General features: G+C 42.8%; 1 pseudogene; it reads right to left on the bottom strand.

Moving 5' to 3' along the window:
- Positions 1-332: 332 nt before the first annotated feature.
- Positions 333-20,411, bottom strand: LOC146857985 (uncharacterized; annotated as a pseudogene).
- Positions 20,412-20,854: the final 443 nt, after the last annotated feature.

Raw genomic sequence — 20,854 nt, 5'->3', positions numbered from 1 at the left:
ATCTCTCACACACAAAGTAGATTTAGGTGATGGATTACATTAACACTGAGAATATAGTTAACAAAGAAAGTTGCAACATGAGTTATTTACCATTGATCTTATGTAACTCTTAAGTCAGGGTCCAAATAAGCAATCCTTCCACAACTGTGTTTTTATGAATAATGTATGATTGCATATCCCATAGCTACATGTTCTCAAAACATGTGTTTGTCATGTTATGACAATGAAAGAGACTTTGTCCATGCCTGTTTGGAATAATGCATCAAAGACAATACATAGTCAAACCATCACATTTTATTTATCAAATGTTGACAAAAATATTTACACTCAAGTACAAAACAGTGTTCTGCTTATGAAAAATAAATATTAAATATAATTTTACATAAAAACATATGATATGTGAGCAACTTAAACACCTATATTAATTACTCTTAAAACAATTTGGAAAATAGATTCAATGTATCTAAAAATCTCAGTTCACATCACAGAGATAGTGTTTTTAATACTCTGACAGCACTGCTCAAATGAATAGCATTATAAGCATTTGCGGCATCTAAAACCTTCAATCGCCAATAAGGATGTTGCATCTGTTTCAATGCATTCAAGATGAATCCAACGACCGCATTCATCACAAAAAGGCTGTTGGAAAAGGAAAAAAATAAATGTTATTCCCTTTAAATTGTATGTTGGTCAATATGTAATAGCTTTGTGAGAACCTTTTTTTAAATTTTTGGAGTTCATAACTATATCCTTAGGAACCGGGGCAAATTTTAGGAGGAATTTTTTTATTTTTATTGATATGTGATGCAACTTTTTCTGATAATCACTAGGTTAATCAAAACAAGTTCCACAGTGCTATTGTGGGTTCCTAAAAATATTTGGTCAATGTATGCTTTTTTTCACATTGACGCTGCACCTCTCCAAGTTTCCATTAAGTAGAAAACCTGGTTGTGAGAGCATTGGTATTAAGAAGGGTCCCTTTTAACAACACCTTGCATTGTGCCACCATAATGGTAGTCTGGAATCAACTCACACGTACTCCCAATAGAGGAGGCATAAAATGATGCAAACAAAATTAAAGATTTAAAAAGCATCAGGAAAAAGACCTTGTACCTCTGTGCACAAATACTGCACGGAAATATTGGTAAATCAGACTTACAACATGCCTTATATCACATACGGCAGGGATCATTACAGTGCAGGGCATAGCATATTAACATTCGCAGATCTGACAATGCACTGTACAGTTAAATTAATGACAGTGCAAGTGAACATTGAAATTGTACTGGCACTTTTAACTTTCCCAGGGTCATGATGCATTCACAGAAACCTATGATGTTTGCTCTTAAACAGCTTGTATTGATTAATCCATTCCGACACCTTTATTGTATTCAATCATTTTCACACAGACTGCATGGTAAAGGTGTACCTGATAACATTGTAATTAACAGTGTGTTGACTGTTCAGTCTTGATCAGACTGTCACCACAGACAAGTTTGACACCCGCCGCTTGTGAGAACCTGCTCTCGCTCAAGGCAGACACTAAACATGCTCATGCCAGAGATTAGTTACCTGTTCCAAACATGATGGGTAGACAATCGGATTATTAAAGCTAGGGGCTATGAAAGGCTCCCAGTGGAGATTTTCTCTCACACTAATATTACACCCACACATCCCTAATACACTGAAGTCTGTCTGGGAGGTGTTCACACCTCCATGTAACATGAAACCTATTGTCAGGCCTTCCTCTGCTCGAGCTTGGCTCAGCAGCAGGAGAGCAAACTCGTGTCTCGGGCTAGCGGCATGCAATTTGTGATGCCCATGTTTGAGAAAGCTGTTACCGGGTATACCGGTGTTTCATATAAGTCACTCCAGGAGGTTGGAATCATACCTCCCCTGCCAGTTACTGGTGGGGATGTATGATTCCAAGTTGATCGACACCAAAAACAACATGTTTTAAACAACGCTTTTTAAATAAGCTTTTACCGCGAGGTTATTATACAGTAACATATATTGGGTTAGCTGCATCTCAGATAACCACGTAAAATAGCTTCCCAAAGATGCAGCCTCTCACACAAAACACAGCAACTCTGCCATCAACATTGGTAATGCCTGCATTGGGGGTGGCTGATCGGATTATATGCAGACTTATTATGAATATATATAGTAAACATATATATAAAGAAGGGATGCATGCACAACCTTACACAGGCTGTGGTAGCAGAACTGTATTGTCATTTTTGATGTCCTCTAAGGTTAGACACAATACATGCTTCAGCCCCTGTGAGCTCTCTGGGGTACCTATGCCCTGGGTACATGGGGTACCATATACTAGGGACTGATTAGGGTACCCCAGAATCCAATCTCGAGTGTAAATAAAGTACATTCAATCATTTCAGAGGTGAAAGCAGATAGACTGACTGCCATCCTGGTGTTCAGTACCCCAGTCTAAGTCGAAAGCAGTGATACATCATCAAAAAGTGGGCTTAACTAAAACAAGAAGATCCGACTCTACTACATTAATATGTTTAAGTACCTAGGTGTGGATGTATTCCACTCGCTCGATGAATTAAAGGTGGTCAATATGGGCAGAGCGCTGCGTTAGTCGCGTATCCACTTTTGGAGTAAGTTGAAATTGCCCATGATGTCCCAGGTCTCCTTGTTTAAAATTGTCATGCTCCTGTGCTTACTGTACTTCTCTGTCAACCAATCTGTACTCATGCCCAGCAGTAGGTTTCGCTCACTCAACAACTTGCAACAGGACATCAAGTGTGGGGAGACGTGTGGCCTAGGGTGTTTTTTTGAACGTTGCTACGCCCCCCCCATCTTAAGGAGTCCGGGGAGTCCCAAATTTTTAATAATATATATTGACTGTTCGAATTGCAATTGATGGCACAATGTATAGAGTGAGAACGAGGATGGCAAGTTTTTGTAATATCTGAATTTTATCACTAAATTAATAGTGACAAAATTGATGATGCCAGCAACACCCACCCATTAATGCTCCTTGCTGCAGTGCACTGCTTCCATGCCTGGATGCAATTCCAAGGCAGCGGCCGGCATCAAGTTAAGTACACACCTATGTTGCCCCTTGTGGGTTTGCCACATTTTGCTCCACATTCAGTTTTTAAGACTTCGCAACTGTCCCACTGGACCTAGGCTGTGCTTGCTAATGTAGGGGACTGCTTTATTGATTAATCCATATTCACCATTGACATGCTTCGAGAACACTGGGTTTTTACCCCGGGTCAGTCCCTGTTTCACGAGGCTTTGGCGCACACATTTGCCCTGCTGTGGAATAAGTGGTGAAATGAACAGGAGAACCTTCCAGTGCTGCATGCCCTGTTCAGGTTTGGGACAGCGGAACATCTACTGAAGTGGTTTTATGTGGCCCTGCAATCAGCGTCCATACGTCCCTTAGACAGGCTTAGTGCTAAGTTGGACAGGTTATGAGACAAGGCCCTCATGGATGCATAATGGCGGATGGTATTTCAGTACGATAATAAGATCCCTCTCAATACCAGTCTCAAAAACATACAATTCAAATACATACACATGGCTTACATGATACCTAACCACCTGAATGTAACATATGTGGGGGAGACGCGTGGCTGACCATGGTGCTTATACCTTGATGCAGATTATGGCCACACGACATGGGAATGTCCTGGACTGCAAACTTTTTGGAGGTCGTTTCTCAGTAAACTTTCTGCAGGGGTGGGCAGAGAGCTGCACTACATGGTGCAGACGTGCCTTCTGGGTCTCTTTTTCCACAGGCCACCAAAGCGTAAATTTGGAGAACAGACTAGTGGATTTTGTGTTGGGTTTTGCAAAATGTCGCATTACAATGGAATGGAAAGCCCAGATGGATCCAGCAATTGAGACATGGAACAAGGACATCATCATGTGGGCAGGAGCATAAGGCAGAGCCCTTACCTGGGAGAATGTAAGGGCATGAGAAAGCTCTTGATTGATGGCTAATGGATGTAGGTGATGGCGATTCAGGAGAACATTCATGTTGGACGCATTCGGACTCTGGGAATGGCCCTTGCCCTGAGGAGCCCTAGACTGCGATGCCCACTGTGCTTATTGGATAGTGCTGGGAGCCTGTCTGTATACGATCCAACACTGTAGTGGGGGTAGTCCCCTAATTATTTTCTGTCACATTGGGATGGTACAGACTTTCTTCGGAGTCCCCCTCCCCAACATCCCCCTGCATTCCTGTCCTTCCCCTTGAAAATTACACTATGCTATGCCTCCCATCAACGCAAGTTATAAATGCATCAACCCAATGCACAAGACCCTTTGGCTTCGTTATTGTTTTCATTGAAAATGGTTTTTTTTTCCTTCATATTTGCTCTTAAAGAAATGACGTTATATTTCATTACTTCCTAATTTCATACTTTTATCCTGAAACATGGGCGGACACTATCATACGTCAATTGTTGAGAACAAACTCTGGTGAAACACGTACTCCCAAAAGGACTGTTGTTTAGTGCAGCTCCCAAAAAAAACGAATTTTATGTGCCTCTCTCTGTCTACCCAGTTTGGGCATGCTGCTGCCTCCATCACAAAATATCTCCTATTGCAGGATGGGGTGAGGTATGCTCTATCCAGTATGTAGATATTGATTTTCTAAAATTGCGCATTTCTAGATAATTTTGGGGTACGCTATTGAATCTTCCACCCACTCCACATCTGGGATCTGCTTCCCAATGTCTTCTTCTCACTGTAATCGCCGACGCGGACTTTGCATTTCTTGTCTCATTGCAAGGGCCACATGCGTCAGGAAGTTTAATTCCCGTAAGTATTCTGCTGCTTGTATTACATCGAATGTGATCAGTGTAGAATATTGGTATTAGTCCCCTCGTTAAATTCAGACCCATCCCTACCCAGTACTCCAACACCGTCCACTATTCACTGTGTCAGACCGCTTAGTATTGAGATAGGTAGGTCCATGGAGTATGGTGTCTTGACCCATCTCATCTATCTAGCGCAGAAGCTCTCCACCAACATGGTTTACATTGTGTCTTCTGATATGTTCCGTCGCACCCGTTGTAGTGAAGATCGTTTTCTATATATGTACAATGCTAAGTTAGCACAACAGCGTTAGATGTTAGAAAGCCATCTTGCCGCTTTTGCACACGACACTGTAGTCACATGTTATTAAATTGAGAAATGCTTGCTCGACTTTGCTTCACATGAGAACTGTCTGTTGTTCACATCCCAAACAGTGAACAGCGACCTTGGCCTGTACATAGTGTAAAGAAACAGTCTGGGTCACTCGACGGCCCATGTTGTTGAGTTCAGGTTGATCGGCCCACTATTTAGTCATAACACGCACGCAGCTGCAAATACCTGAAAGTCGGGTGCTTTTAATATTGCAGTGTTACATGTTTTCATTACATTCGGAAGAAGAGCTTTCCCAGGAGCAGACCCTAGCTGAGCCTGTGATGTGATCTCACTGAGCTGATCTTTACGGTATGGGGTTTCCCATTCAAGCCTAGAGACCTTTTACTAGTATAATAATAATAATATTAGTTTGCTAGCGAAAGGAAGGTGGCTGAGATCCACTGTCATTTTAGTATGATTACTCCTTTCATTTTCTATGGTATTGTAACTATGCTGATGGTTTTGATTTTAATCATTTGTCTGCTTATGTTAGCCAAAGTACTGCATCTTAGGACACGAGGTTTATAAAATAAACTCTTTAAACTTTACTGTGTCTCTGTTTATTCTGTTGTGGACTGATATGAGAATAATTACGAACAGCTATTTCTGATTCCCATCATTCCTGAGAAATACACTAAGTCGCTTGTTCTGGGTTGTCTATACATTGGGACCGCCGAGCTAAACCTCGGATAACGAATGGGACGCTGATGCTGGTCGGATAAGGGGTTCTGAGGCGAGTTTTTGGTACACCACAATTCACTGAGGTCCTGGTTTCCTGCGCATAGTTCTGTGCATAAGCAGAATCCCTGCAACACTGTAAAAGGATCTTTGCTAGAGCTATGGCATCCGGAGCAGCCGTGTACCGTTACCTTTCCGGATTTTTTCTCACCAACAGACACTGCATCAGCCGGGACAAGTGGCAAGCCATATAACTTACATCTAAGTCATGGACCGCTAGTCTACCTCCGCTTTGGAGCTCTCCAAGGACTACTATTGGACTGAGGGCACGCGTTGCACTTCAAATCTATGCAAAACCATTCCTGCAAAATTGGCAGAGTACCCACGGAGGTGCCTCTTTGAAATGCGGGTCCGCCTTCAATGACGTATCGCAATGGAACTGCACTACATGTTTCATGCACATCATTAACTCTAAAACCATGTGGTCCATGAACCAATGAACATGCGCACAGGTGGGCAAAAGTTATGACACCCTGTGTGCATGCACGCACATGCATTTTAAGCACGGGGCCTCTGCACTGCCTCATTCATTTCCTTTATACCATAGTTTTCATGGTGGTGGAAGAGCTGACAGTCACAGTGATGCTCGACTGACCAAGTTGTAACTGGTCGTTCGCACAGCCTGAGTGGCATTGGGTAGATCAGCTACCCCCAAGCTGACACAAGTGTGCCAGTCATCCAATTACCAGGAGCCTAAGCTAGTTACCACATTTATCAAAATCTATTTGTGGGAAAAAACACTGTACATCTGTTAACAATTTTTTTTGGAGCATTTTGTAAAATGTTAACTATAAACTTTGTTTCTTGCAAAATACGCTTATTCTGCGTTTCAAGTTATTTTTATTCTCCTATTTACAAATATTCTTAATAAAAAAAAAAGAGTAGATTTACCATAAATTTTTGTGCATCTTCAGGTGACTTCTTTTGGTTGCAGACCCCGCAGAACTCGTCGACAGAATCTAGATGTAATATTAAGTTAAATTACCACATCTTGATTGTAAAATAAAATACAAATTACACTTATCTGTTGTTTCAATTACATGTTTTTAACTTTATAAAAATGAAGAATTTTTTTATCGTATCTATAGAAGCAAGGAAATTAGGAATACTCCAATTTAAAAAAAAAAAATGCATCTGTAACCACATATTCAGAATTCGATGATGGCAGATAATGTGCATGTTGAAATGCATACCAAGTAATACATGTAAAGAGATAAGCATGCCTGGATTCATTGCTACAAGTCTATTCAAACATTTTAAAACAAAGGGGCTCATTATGATGGCAGGCAGATCACCACCCCCGTGCCGGCGGTGGCGATCCTCCCACCATCACAATGTGATTCACCCACCGCAAAATTAGGATGGCGGTGGGAATCACATTGTTTCCGTGGCGGGTCTTGCAAGGCGGTACTTTTCCTTCTGACTTGTGTAACCCGGAACAAGGGCATCATTGCAACGGTGCTGTACACGCACCTCCCTAGTGATTAGGATGAGCCCTTCCATATGTCTTTTTGCGGCGGATATCCAGCCTCAAAAGAGACAGACTGATAATCTCTTTGGGTGCACGTTTATTGCGCACTATGTGGGGGCGCGCTGTGCCCTTCGGGTGTACAGGTAGACTCCAAAATTTCCATGCACAAGGTGGCATGCACCACCTTGTGCCTGACACGTTGTACGTTGAAATGCACATAGTGGCCTTTTAACATTGCGGACTGTGCTGTAGCCAGCAGCACCGTCCGCAATGTTAAATGGCCAGTATGCACCCGCCATAATGGCGGGCGCATCCTAATTGGGCTGTTGGGACTGCCGAACATCTGGCTGGCGGTCCCATCACCATTATGATGGCGGGCAGACTGATGTCAGACTGCCATCTAAATCAGCCCCTAAGTATGGATCATAGAGGTAATATTCAATAATAAAAATAAAAATATATATTATAAATTCTAATCTTGACTGCGAACAATACATACTGCTTTGATGGTGTAAGAATTTTTCATAAATCTTTATAATGGCAAGAAAAATTACATTTGTTTACATACTCAAACATCATTTCCATTAATTTTTACTTTTCAATACTATTTATATTTAAAACAAATAAAAAATTATGAGAAAAAAAAAACTACCTAGCAATTGAATCAAAACATTCAGTTGCCACAACGGCATTACCTATAACCAAAAGAGAGCCATAAAATGTTAAACTCCAACCTGATGACTCCATTAGATCAAGCGCAATCTTGAATCTTAACTCATCCATAAAGTTAGGATTTTGTGAAATGTCTGTTAGTGACAGCTGACTGAGGTAGTGATCTGCAAACTAAGAAAACATTGGAAATTATTACTTTCCTTAATTAATTGTAGAGTAAACTGTCTATGTTATGAAAATGATCACGTTTAAGATTATTGTATTATTTGATAACACCAATTAAGGTTCATAATATCTTGAAAATAAGTTACCATCATGCAAAAAACACTGCAATTGAAGACGTCTTTTTGCTTTTGGGTACATTGTACAACCAATTCCCATAGATGGTAGTCTGGACGCTTCACAGCCTGTAGGAAAGCGCTTTTGAGACATATGAATTAAGATGTTACAAATGTACTGGTTTTCCATCTGAAGTAATCTTTAAGAAACAATAATACAACATTGTCCCCAATAATGTTACAATGGAAAAACTACATTAAATCATTAATTATTTTTTCCGGCAATCTTAGAAATACAAAATAGATAATGCAAATATTTTTGGGGAAAGTGTACCTCCAATTATTCAATAACTTTTTGTAACTATGAAGATTGGTTGTCAATGAGCCATAGAGTACAATTTTCTTTGTAAGAGGTTTCAATACCTGGGGGAAATTAAGTAAAAGATGTTGGAAATACATCATCAGCAAGACAAACGCAATAATTAAATGTTAGTTTTACTTTAAAACATCTGTTCGTATCAATATAGGTACAGAAAATTCAAGTACATTCAATTCTATAGGAATAATTAAATAGACACTGATATGAATTGTAAAAATAACACAAGTACTAACAAAATGCTTCACAATAGTCCTTATGCCTCATTATGAAATTATAATGTAATGTTTTCTTTTAGAATGTTTACTATTCATTATAGTACGTTTATAGGGGTGTAAGGTCGTGCCACATGGCAAAACCTAGTACTAACGAAAAAAACATTTTGTATATGAAATATTTAAATCCGGCCCTTTAGAAACTGGCTTTGTATATGGTTCTCACTTATGTAAGTGTAGCATCGTGCACCAATCCTGAGAACACTTTTGGGGATTCCAGTTTTCAAAAACAACCTTAAAAAGCTCTATAAGTGGTAGCTTTGCAGAACAGCTTTCATGCGTAGTCCAGAAGGAGTATAAAGCACTTTTGTTCACAAGGCATAATGTTATGGTATTGCTTAACTGAGAAAAAAAATCACACAGAGGGGTAGATTCAGATTCCGTCCACAAAACATACCGACTGAACGGACCCGGACCGGAGACCAACCGACATGGACCGGCGCCGTATGACCCGTGCAGTACAATGCAACGCGTGTGAATTACAAACGTCATGTATGGAATACAAGCCGTACAACCGAGCCGTAGGGAAAATAGTGATCCGGCCGGAAAACCAACGCAAGTTGAACCAACCGACACGATCCTGGAATGAACCCGACCGACACGTACCCTCGATGTCCGATCCGCGCAGTACGATGCAGACCCAGACCGACTCGCACGGAGCCCAAGCAGCATAACCGACACGCACAGACAACTTGGAACACAAGTAATAGAGATCTCCGCAACCGACACGTATGAAACACAGAAGAAAGTCAGCGTGAACGAGGCGGAGAAGCCCGCACGAGTCCACATCAGAGTCCGTCTTGGTCAGAAGAACGTCTCCTTCATGCTTTGAAAACCCAAAGGAAAAGATACAAAAAAAAGGACCAAACAAGCAATGACAAAGCCAATAAATATCACCCCCAAAAAAATGGGACAAAGATACATCCACAACTGCACCGATATAAAGGTCATCAATCCCTACCATGATCCTTTGCAAATAGGAGACACAGCCAGCAGCAAACACCATCACACAGCAACCACAGGAACACTCACAACTCACCCATCACACAACTCATACACCATCAGCATCTCACCAAAAACACTCACATACAGCTAGCTAAACCAACACTAAACCAACACTAACCCACCCTCACTTGCCCCCTCACACACACATCACTCACCACCACCACCCATCACCATTCCCCCATAGAAGAATCCAATGTTCACAGATAGTGAGTTAGAAGTGCTGGTAGACGAGATCATCAGAGTACAGCCACATTTGTTTGGTACATTGGTACAAAGGACCCCAATGTCACAGAAAACAAAGCTGTGGATGAGGATTGTGGACAAGGTGAACGCACAAGCACCGACGTAGCGCACAAAGGACGATATCCAGAACAGGTATCATGACGTGCGCAGGAGGGTCAAGAAACTCATTGAGAAAGAACACGCCTTGAGTCAGCGCACCGGCGGTGGCCCTCCTGCCAAACCAGTCAACTTCAGGACCTGGGAGGAGAAGGTGCGGGACATCCTACCACCAGAGAGGGTCCATGGTCTAACAGACATACCAGAGCCTGGTGGGTACACAAACAATATACTCAATATTGTGTGGCAAAGGGAACAGTGAAACCATGCACCGTAAGCAAAGCCACAGTAACCAACAGATAATCATCCCAAGATGTGTATGCTAGTCAGATAAACACAATACCTGCTATCTCATAGTGAATGGGAACTGTTTCATGACATGTACAAACCTAACAAATAGAGCAAGCCAGTGGCACAAAGCCAAATAAACACTGTCAGATAGTTTGCCACCACAAACACACTACCTCACAGTGCAGCTGACTGACAGGAAGGAATAGTGGGTATGCAGGTGAAGTTAGTGTATCCAAAAGCATGATGGGTTTTGTAGTCACAGATAATGCTCCCCCTCAAAATTGGCCCATCAAGGCCTCTCTGAAATATGCCCACATCACAGGGAGTGGAAAATGACTGACAAGACAGCTGACACTGACAGGGTCCTGCTGTGGGGAGCACAAGGCCCAGGTAGGGGTTGTGTGCAAATCAGAAGCAGGCCACCACTGACTGACATACTGAAAGACAACTTGCACGCCGTCCAATGGGAGCACGTATCATGGTGGTATGTCTGGCAGGATGGGAAGGAGGACTGACAGCTCTGCCCATACTTACCAACATGTGTAGACCCCCACCCCAACACAAACTCCACACAACTCACCGGGTTGAATGCATTGACCCACACCGCAGTGAAATATCACCAAAAGATACCCCGTACTGGAGGCTGCTGTGTGAAGCACAGGGGCACTTTGGACTTGTAGACAAACACCAGGATTTCACAGTCCGCCATCTTGCCATTGCTGTCACGCTCCCTCACAGGGTAGCAGATCCAAGAGGATGGAAGTATGGGCATGCTGGGAAGGGGGATGTAGCCAAGAGCATGATGGTAGTTGCAGTCACAGACAATCCCCACCCACCCACATAGCCCAGCACGCTCACACTGAACCATGCTCACCTCACAGGGAGTGGGAAGGGACTGACAAGAGGTCTGACACTGGGCCTGAGAAATGATGTGGCTGTCAATCACACACATGCGTTGGTTGAAGAAAAACCGTTCGCGCACACAGCCTGTGCAACCATATGTTCTAAATCATTGTCTGTGGATGCAGTGTCCAGGGGTTCCCCCTGGCCGAGGCAGGGGAGGTGTGTCTTGCAGATGACAAATGTGGAGACCCATACATGGTACATTACACAAAATACACATGGACTCACATATACATCATTGACAGGGGACATCTGACAGTGAATGGAATGGACACACCAATATAGCCGACACCATAGCTTGGTCGCATTCACACTGGGTGCAGTTGTGAGCTGCATCACACTCCTACATCGTTCTTAAACAGGCATCCTTCACACAACACACCACTCACTGACAGACACTGTAGATACAAGGTCAAACCTGGACAGCATTGTAGGAGACATGCTACTCACAGCCGCCAAACTGCAACACACACACCACCGGCCTTCACTGTCATGAGCATTGAAAAGCCAGAGTGCTACATTGCCCAATCCATGTCACCACGGAGAACATTCACAAGTCAAATCACATATGCACATACAAAACTCACCACCAGACTCATTAAAGATGTTGACATCATCACTTGTATGAAATGATATGGGAACTAGGAACACTGTGATAAAACAGGTTCTCCCAAGAGATCGCAGGCATACCGGACTGTGACCATGTCGTACCAATACACCAATGTGACACACAAAGACCAGCAATATCTGCTAACAACCAAATGCTACAATAGTAAAACATATCCCCAGTAGAATAGCACGTATGTCCTTGTCAAATCTCACATGTGTACAGGGATGACACACCTGTGTCAGCAACGTTATGGCCCTTGAGTAGTAATGGTCATGTGCAGACTAATCTATCCATGAGCTGGGCATGCACACACTTCCACATGCACATTGAAAGGTTTCATTTGGGTTGGGCAATGTGCATCAACAATATGAATCTCTGTCCGTGACAACCCGGAACAAACCAGTGTACAGGCAGGCATCTGTTCGTACAGTAGAAAATGTCATGTTTGTGAAACATTGATGCCTGTATAAACATAACTTACCTTGTATGCCTATTCAGAACACAGGTGGCGCTGGGGACACAGCAACAAATAAAGAGGATTCCACATCCCAGACTCTGGTGGACACTCAGCTCTCTGGTTTGACTCTGTCTCTGTCCTCTTCAGATGACGAAGACCAACCTGGCAACTCCGTTGTGAGGCATCATGCAGCACCAGCAGCACCAACATCTGCACCCCCTGTACCTACGCCACCAGCATCTGTAAACAGACAGTGCACCTCCGCCAACACGGACAGACCAAGGCCACAGAACACCCACAGCACAGGGACACAGGACCCCCCGGAAGCAGCAGCCAACACCACCAGCAACACCACCCAAGGGGTCCCAGTTGCAAACAAAGAGTTCCCTTCCCACTGGGACCTGAAGAAACAAAGTGGAAGAGGTAAGGTTGTAGAGTCACACTACCTGTGCATACCCCTGGAAGCATGTTACATACCACAAGGATCCTTGTTGCAAGGTGTCAATTGACGTTTTAAAAAGGCATAGAACAAAATGGATGACTTAAAAAAAAAAGATAATACTGGATAAGAAAATGAAGGAGACCGGTGGAACCCAAAGCTGATAGAAAGTTCAGAGGTACCTGCAAGCAAAGGTTACAGTCTAAGACACTCAAAAGTGAACATGAGGCACTGAAGACGAATGTCCACCAATGTCAGAATGCAGGAGATGTTGACGGTGTCCTTTAAGTAGCAGCTGTGTGGACCAAGAGACGCCTTAGATGACCAGGAGCCGGATACGAGCTGTCCCAATCTCTGATGTTGATGACAAAGGGGTCATTGTGCGACAGGAACACAAACATGCCTTTCCAGTTGAAACCAATGAGGTTAACACAAAGGATGCAGTGTCATGAACAGCAAGGTCAAAGGGACTCAGCACATGCATGTGAGTCGGAGGAGGCCACATGGAAGTCTTGGAGCCCACTGGTGCGAAACCAGACCCTTGATACAAGTCACGGACCGAACGAACACGAGTAGCAAGAGGACCTCTAGCCAAGAGATGCAGGCACACGTATTGCAGATAATGTGATGGAGGCGGAGATCTTGGCAGAAGAGGATGCTGGAGTTAGGAGCTTATTTGAGCCTGAAGATCTATGGAGGAGAGAGCCAAGAAGCCTATGCAAAGATAAGTCGACACATTGGACAGGGGTTCTGTTCAAGGCTTTCCAATGGGTGATACTGGCCTCAAAGTTATTGTCAAGACTGCGCACTTCTCGATAGTGATGCTGAACTATAAACTGTGTTACTCAGCATGTCGGAGTGTATGGGAGCCCACAATTGGCATAATTGCCAGCAGCGTTACTGTTTTGGGAGATGCAGTGAAGTGACTCCTTCACTCCAAGGAATATTCCTTCGGGTGTCTTTGATAACCACAGGCATGTTGAATAACCTGTATAGAGCACAGACACAGAAGTTGCAGAAAAAAGACAAGCAAGATGACGATACCAGGAGCAGCAGTAATCTCCCCTCTTGTATTTTGTATTCCTTAAGTGATGTCCAATGAAGTTCAGAGTGTACAGATGGTCGAACTTGAAATGGTATGTGATTTGAATCTTGCCTATGAAGATTCTAGGGACCCACCCACCGATAAGTCTTTAAGTACCGCCGATAAATGGTTGTGATGAAGACGGTGTCCCTCAAAAAAACAAGCATTTGCAATGCAACCGGTTTCGCCTTTGGGACCTTTACCGTTTTTAGCAATGCATCATATCATCTTGGGTGCTAAAAAAAGAAAGAGCTGTGTATGTATCAAATGTGGTGGAATGGTTATGGGAGGCCACATCGCATGTTGGTGGGAAAGAGGTCACATGCCACAGAAGTGTAGAAGATTTGTGACAATGATGCAACGTTGCTGTACGTTTGGTTACTGACCACCAGGGCTGTCACAAGGGGAGGAGCCCGCCCTCACAAAGCAACATGTTTCAATTATGAAACCGAAGATTGACTGCTTTCTTCTTAACGGCGCTAACGCAGCAACACTATGGAGACCTTTCATTGTGGATAAATGCCTGTTGACACAAAATGATTGGTGCTGCTACTGTTTCGAGCGTGAAATCGTAGGGTATCTCTATGTCACGACAGAGGTGAGTTGCAAATGCCAGGGCAGAATGTGCCCCGGCAAGGTGAGGAGGTCAGCGGCTCAATATAGCTGTGCCCAGAACTCTGCATTTGTTTTTAAAAGCACTCACATACTATTGTCTATTTCACGTCATTTTTTCATTTTCTAAATGATTTAATCTGAGAAAAGTTGTGCTGTGCAGAGAGTCATATCTGCATTGGTGTGCCTGGCCAACTTTGTTCTCTGGAGGAAACGTCTTTTGTGCCTTATGTTGTGTGTGGGAAGCTGCTATGGTACACAAGAAGCTCAAAATGTGAGGAGTATTAGGGGAAGGAGACAGCCGCTCCCGCCTCATGTCTCCTCTAACTTTAGCAGCGCAGCAAAAACCGCAGAGCACCCGTAGGCAAAGCAAACTCCCTCCAAAGCTCACCGACCTCGTCATCCTTATCAACACAGGCACGCGCTCGCCTCATGACAAAGCATCCTGCCCTCAACTACATAATACACGTGCAATTAAAAGTGCCACAAGAGATTCTCCTCACTAAAAGACCCACACAACGCACTATAAAATATACTAAGCATACACTCAATCCACCGGATAACACAGTAAACAGAAACAACACACATACCCCAAAAATACCAAGAACACCCCACCCCACAAAATATAATGCAAAGTCACCAACCAATCAAGGGACAAACAAGGATTGAAAAATAGGACTGTGATTTCCATGAGTCCTATTGCATTTTCAATGGAAGTGCCAGCATGAAAGAAGGCACAAAAAAAAAATTGAGATTGCGGAAGGGAACAAGGAGAAACAGGGAAGCTAAACGGTTTTAGTGGTAAAGGGGCTGATTTCCTCGGAAGAGGGAAAATGACGCCATGGCAGTCAGGAGGCGGGACTAAGACACCAATAAAAAATCAAAATGCATGAATTTGTATTCCAGCCAATCAAATTTATGGCTGGAAAGTGGGCGGGGCTTCACCCAGTACACTGTATAAAACATCTCTCGCAGAGCCAGTGCATGAGGTGCCTAGGCAAAACCTAAAAAGATGGGGTAGACAGTGGGGAGGATACTCCCATGTCCTGTGTACAGTTTTACGGCAGAGTGGGAGGCAAGGTCACCATGAACTTGTTGCAAATTGGAGTATGCTGGGAAGGCAACAAGTGTGTTGTTTAATTAGTCTGTGTTTTTGCCATGCGCCCCTACCCTAACGCAATACAATAAATAATATCTGGTGGTGGTCATACCTCACTGTGACAGGATATGTTCGGTTCTGCCCTACCGTGTTTAAGCTAGACTCTACAGCAGGAGGGCAGAAACATGTGTTTGGGCGGCAGCAGTTCTAGCTTGCTGTTCGGTTCTGGAACACAGGTGCTGTGAGGACTGAGGGCCTCCCAGAGGAGCTTTAACATGCATGTAAAGATACTGGATTACTGTAACCTAATAAGAATGGTCAAATACATAATAACAACTGCAAACAGTAGGGGAGACCATGAAATCAGCTATTACTTTCCTACAAGGACTCTATAACGACGGCAAGCCCTCTCGTATTATTCACCTATAATGTTCAAATCTATGTCTTATAAGTAAAATGAAAAAAGTTGCACTTACTAAAAGAATCCAATGAGCACCAGTATTTGTAGGACACACAACGGTTTCCATAGTCTCATAAGGTACCTGCACATAATAGAATGTGGTCATGAATAACTTTACATGTCTCCTGAACACAAAACTCGAACACTAACATTATTGCAAAGGTATAAATGTCTTTTCTATCATCTTTCCAAAATTACAATCTTTTCTTTGAACACAAGCAAATAGTGTAACAGCCTTTAGACATGTGAAATGTTGCCTATTGTGTAAATTTAGAAATTTCGTATTTGTATTCCGCTTGGACACTTTGCAGTAATTCATATTTATATTGGTAAATCAGTAAAGCCTCACAGTCTGACAAGTAACATAAGAAATTAAAATAGTTACCCGAAAAACAGATGATCGATATTTGCCCATGAAGATGGAGGACGACACTGTCGCCAAAAGTGCTAAACACTAAGATTAAAATAAAAAGACATCAATAAACATATTCAGAACAAAGATTTTTGCTTTGTGTTCTTTTTCAAAGTAGATGTAACCATACGTACATTGGGACTTGACAAGCATAACTTCGCAAGGTACGCATCTATTACCTATAAAAACCAAACATTAGACATAGTAGTTCACTACTGCTTGATTACAACTCCGGCGGAGTGAAGAACACCAGACTGGCTAAAGGTTATCAGTGGCGGCTGAGACACCGCAACACCAGCGGTACAGCCAGCACACTGAGAGTATGCAATATGGTTGGCGGAATCACCGCAGTACATCAAAGCATATTATGAGTTTCCTATAAAACAATGGACTGGTTCACATGTTGTGGAGCTGTCCCGCGCTGGGATTGTACTGGCGGGTGGTGCATGGAGCATTAAGTGCATGCACGGGTCGGCTGGCACCGTTGGAGTGGCCAGTCTGCCTGTTGCACCTGTTTCGTAGAGCCCCATCCACGAAGGTTGCCTCTCGATTTTTCGACCTGGGTCTGATGGTGGCAAAGCGATTGCTTACCAAACGCTGGAAGGCAACGGAACACCCCGAGCACGAGCGTGGCGGAGTTCGATGCTGGTGTGGGCGGGGGCGGAGGGCTCAGCCCTCTTGAGGGAGGAAACACTAGGCCTCAGGCGAACACCAATAGCGAACCAGTGGAAAACACTCTCGCAGATCCTGACACACCTAGATGGGGACACCCTGAGACCCTGCGAGGTGCAAGCTGGGGATACCCTTGCCGAGGGGCAGGGGGCGGCGGTCAGACTGGGAATCAGACATGAAAAGCGCCGCTAAGGCTTTCGCTGTCTAGGCGAGGTACCGGGGAACAGAGATGCTATCAATAGAGCTGTCTGCACAGGGGGACACAGGGTTGGTGGGGGGGGGGGGGGTATCGGGTCGGGGGACGGAACATGGGGATGTTACGGTGAAGGCCGAAATTGCTGCTATTGTTTTGTTGGGGCACTTGTTGTTCTGCCCCCTTTTCTTGCTGTTTAGTGAGCTGTTTAGAGGAATGCAATAGGGAAGTGCGGGCGAATTATGAGTGGCTCCTTCAGGGGAAGCCCCCCAACGACGTGTAAGCACAGGGGGCTGTTGAGATGATGGAGCTGGCTGAGAGGTCTATAATGTTCATCTTTCCTAGAAAGCGGACGTAGCACTTGATCCTGTTCGTTACTATACTCATGACTAGAGATGTACCATTGGACTTATTACAATCATTAGCCATCCGGTTGCTCAGTTGTATCATGTACTTTATTTGTATTTATAAAATGCCAATAAACAGATTTCATAATAATGAGTTTCCTATAAAACAACGAGTACATGGAAGTTTCAACTTCATGTACACTGTGTTGTAGAGGAAACCAAGGGGTGCCTACAGGGCAACTTGAACTTACTCCACATGTGGATGCACAAAGGGGGTCAAAACTTGTGCACTTGTGTGAATGCACAGTAACTGTTGAACGATATAGAATTGTCAGTCCATGTTTTGCAGGAACATTGTGAGGCATTTCCAAATATGGTGCCTTTTTGAAAATTAATGTGACCTTTGGAAAAGTAAACTCCCTGCAATTACACGCTGTTCAACAGACTACAAATCAACTATAATCTGGCAGCCATGCATGATCGTTGGTGGCTATGGGCATGGGCCGGGAATTAGAGCACCACACCTGACCTTGCATGGTTAAAATTCTTAATCAAGCCCTTAGTGTACACGATCATCTTTTTAATATTACTATTTTATGTTTTTCAATTTGTAAAATAGTTTGCATCTATAACATAAAAAGATTCTATTTAAAATTGAATTCACACCAAAAACAAAAATTAACATCTTGATTACAAGTTCACATAGATATCATTTTTTTCAGTTTACTGTATCTATTATTTGGACGTTTTTACTTTAAAAAAAATTATTCTCCATGACTTAAATGTTTTTTTTGTTATGCTGAAGATTAAAGAAAAGACGTATTTATTTTTAAAAAGTAGGTTTTTTTAGAGATAGGTCATCATTTACAAAAAAAGTTTTTGAAAATTAAAAAAAATATGTATACTTTTGACAATTCTAGATTAAATCTCAAATCATTTATAGCAACATTTAACCAAAACAACCATTTTTAAACAATTTTTATATTATAAGAACACAATCTATCCTCTTAATTAGGATCAATTGCTATTATTTTATTGCAAACACAGATTATTAAACGCTGGTTGATTTGTGGGTACTTTTGTTTAACAGGAGGATAGATCTTTATTAATTATTTTCTGACATGTGCTGTGTATAAATGATATATAAAAACCAACCTCATCAACTATCCATTGGGGCGATTTTAGTGAATGGAATGAAGAATCGTACAATTTTATGTTTGAAACTATTGCTTCCAAACGTCAAATCGAAGGCTTATTCCATACAGCCAAAAGTTTTTCAACGTCAGTAGATTCATTTTTTTTTAAATCTGTGGATACATAAGTGATCAACATAATTATAAAATACTTTACAAGACTCCTCCTTGAAATCAATAAAGAAAACCAACACCCGGAACACCCAACAGCCACCCCCGACACCCTGAAGCCAAGGATTGAAAACCGGACAGCCCTCAACAACAAATACGCACTCTGAAGACGATGAAGTCAATCCCATCCGGGGCAACCAAGGACAACTGCACCAAAAACATGTTCAAAATAGCCGCCGACACAATGGAAAATATAATTGCCAGGCAACATATAATGGCAATACAAATACAGTGCAAAAAATGAGTTCCAAAGGTGACTTTTAAAAAATAATGAATTTTAACCAAGAAAGCAAATATATTAACATTATGGTCAAAAGACATCAAATTGATGACATCAATAAATCCGTATTACAAAAAATTATATTGTAATTTAAAAACAACAAGTGGCAGAGATAAATTCTTCGACGCGCATTTCAGGACACAGTGAGTGCCTTCATCAGGAGTTGCCACCAATAAACTTGTCCATAAAAAATATGTGAGGTTTGAATCATTTTACATGTAGAGGGACCCCGGATGCGGTAGGGAGATCTCAATTTATATTTGAAGATGCTGATAGAGGAACCTAAGGAAGGAAATTCTCATTCTGGTTATCTTTGTTTGATTAAAATCTTCTAAAAAGAGGTGAGTGTGAATATGACAATATGTAAACAACGAAACGCTGTTGCAACACTCTTCGCTTCAGTTTGAAATGACAATCTTTAAGATTCACATGCTTCTAATGTATGTGGATCCGGGGTCCGTGCTGGCATGAATATCGCTCAGTGACGCCAACACCATCACACCCATGCTTCAACACACCATCAACCACTACCTGGCGAACGCCACCTTCAATGACAAATGGAAACATGCCGAGAAAAGCCCCCTCTTGAAGAAGCCCTCGGTGGACCCCACCAAACCTTAACAACCACAGACCCATTTCCCTGCTCCCGTTCCCTGCAAAAGTCATTTATAAAGCAATCAAAAACAAATTCACCACATTCATCAAAAAGCACAACATTCCCGACCCGTCCAAATCCTGCTTCAGAAAAAACAACATCACCGAAATCGCCCTCCATGTAAATAAAGACTACTTCCGCCCCATCCTGGATTAAAGAGAAACAGTAGCCCTCATCCTTCTTGGCCATCTCAAAGGCCTTCGACATGGTATCCCGCTGCACCATAATACACACACTACACGACGCAAGGATAATGGACAAGTCCTATAATGGATTAATAGATCCTATCCAGCAGAACACAACAAGTAAGTCTTCCACCCTTTCTCTCGGGCCCTACACCTGCAGAGTCACCAACGGGTCCTAACTCAGTACAACACTCTTTAACTTCTGTAGGAGAGTAGGGTCTGCTTTCTATGTTCACCCCCACTTTTTGCTTTTGCTTCACTGGTTTTCGACTTAGATGTGGCTGTGGGCCTGCTAATCAGACCCACAGCCCAGCTGTTCTCTCTCTAAATTCACACTATGTACTTTAGGTACATAACCCAATTGGTAAGGATCCCCTTTTTGGGCCCCGTACAGTGTACCTTAGGTACCCAGGGTATAGGTGTACCTACCCCGTGCTTAGGTGTAGTATTCCTATACCTACCTTA

The sequence above is a fragment of the Triturus cristatus genome, chromosome 3_2 (assembly GCF_964204655.1).
Source record: "Triturus cristatus chromosome 3_2, aTriCri1.1, whole genome shotgun sequence".
In the NCBI taxonomy this organism is placed as follows: domain Eukaryota; kingdom Metazoa; phylum Chordata; class Amphibia; order Caudata; family Salamandridae; genus Triturus; species Triturus cristatus.
The sequence above is the reverse complement of the archived record's forward strand: the minus strand, read 5'-3'. Positions and strand labels throughout refer to the sequence as shown.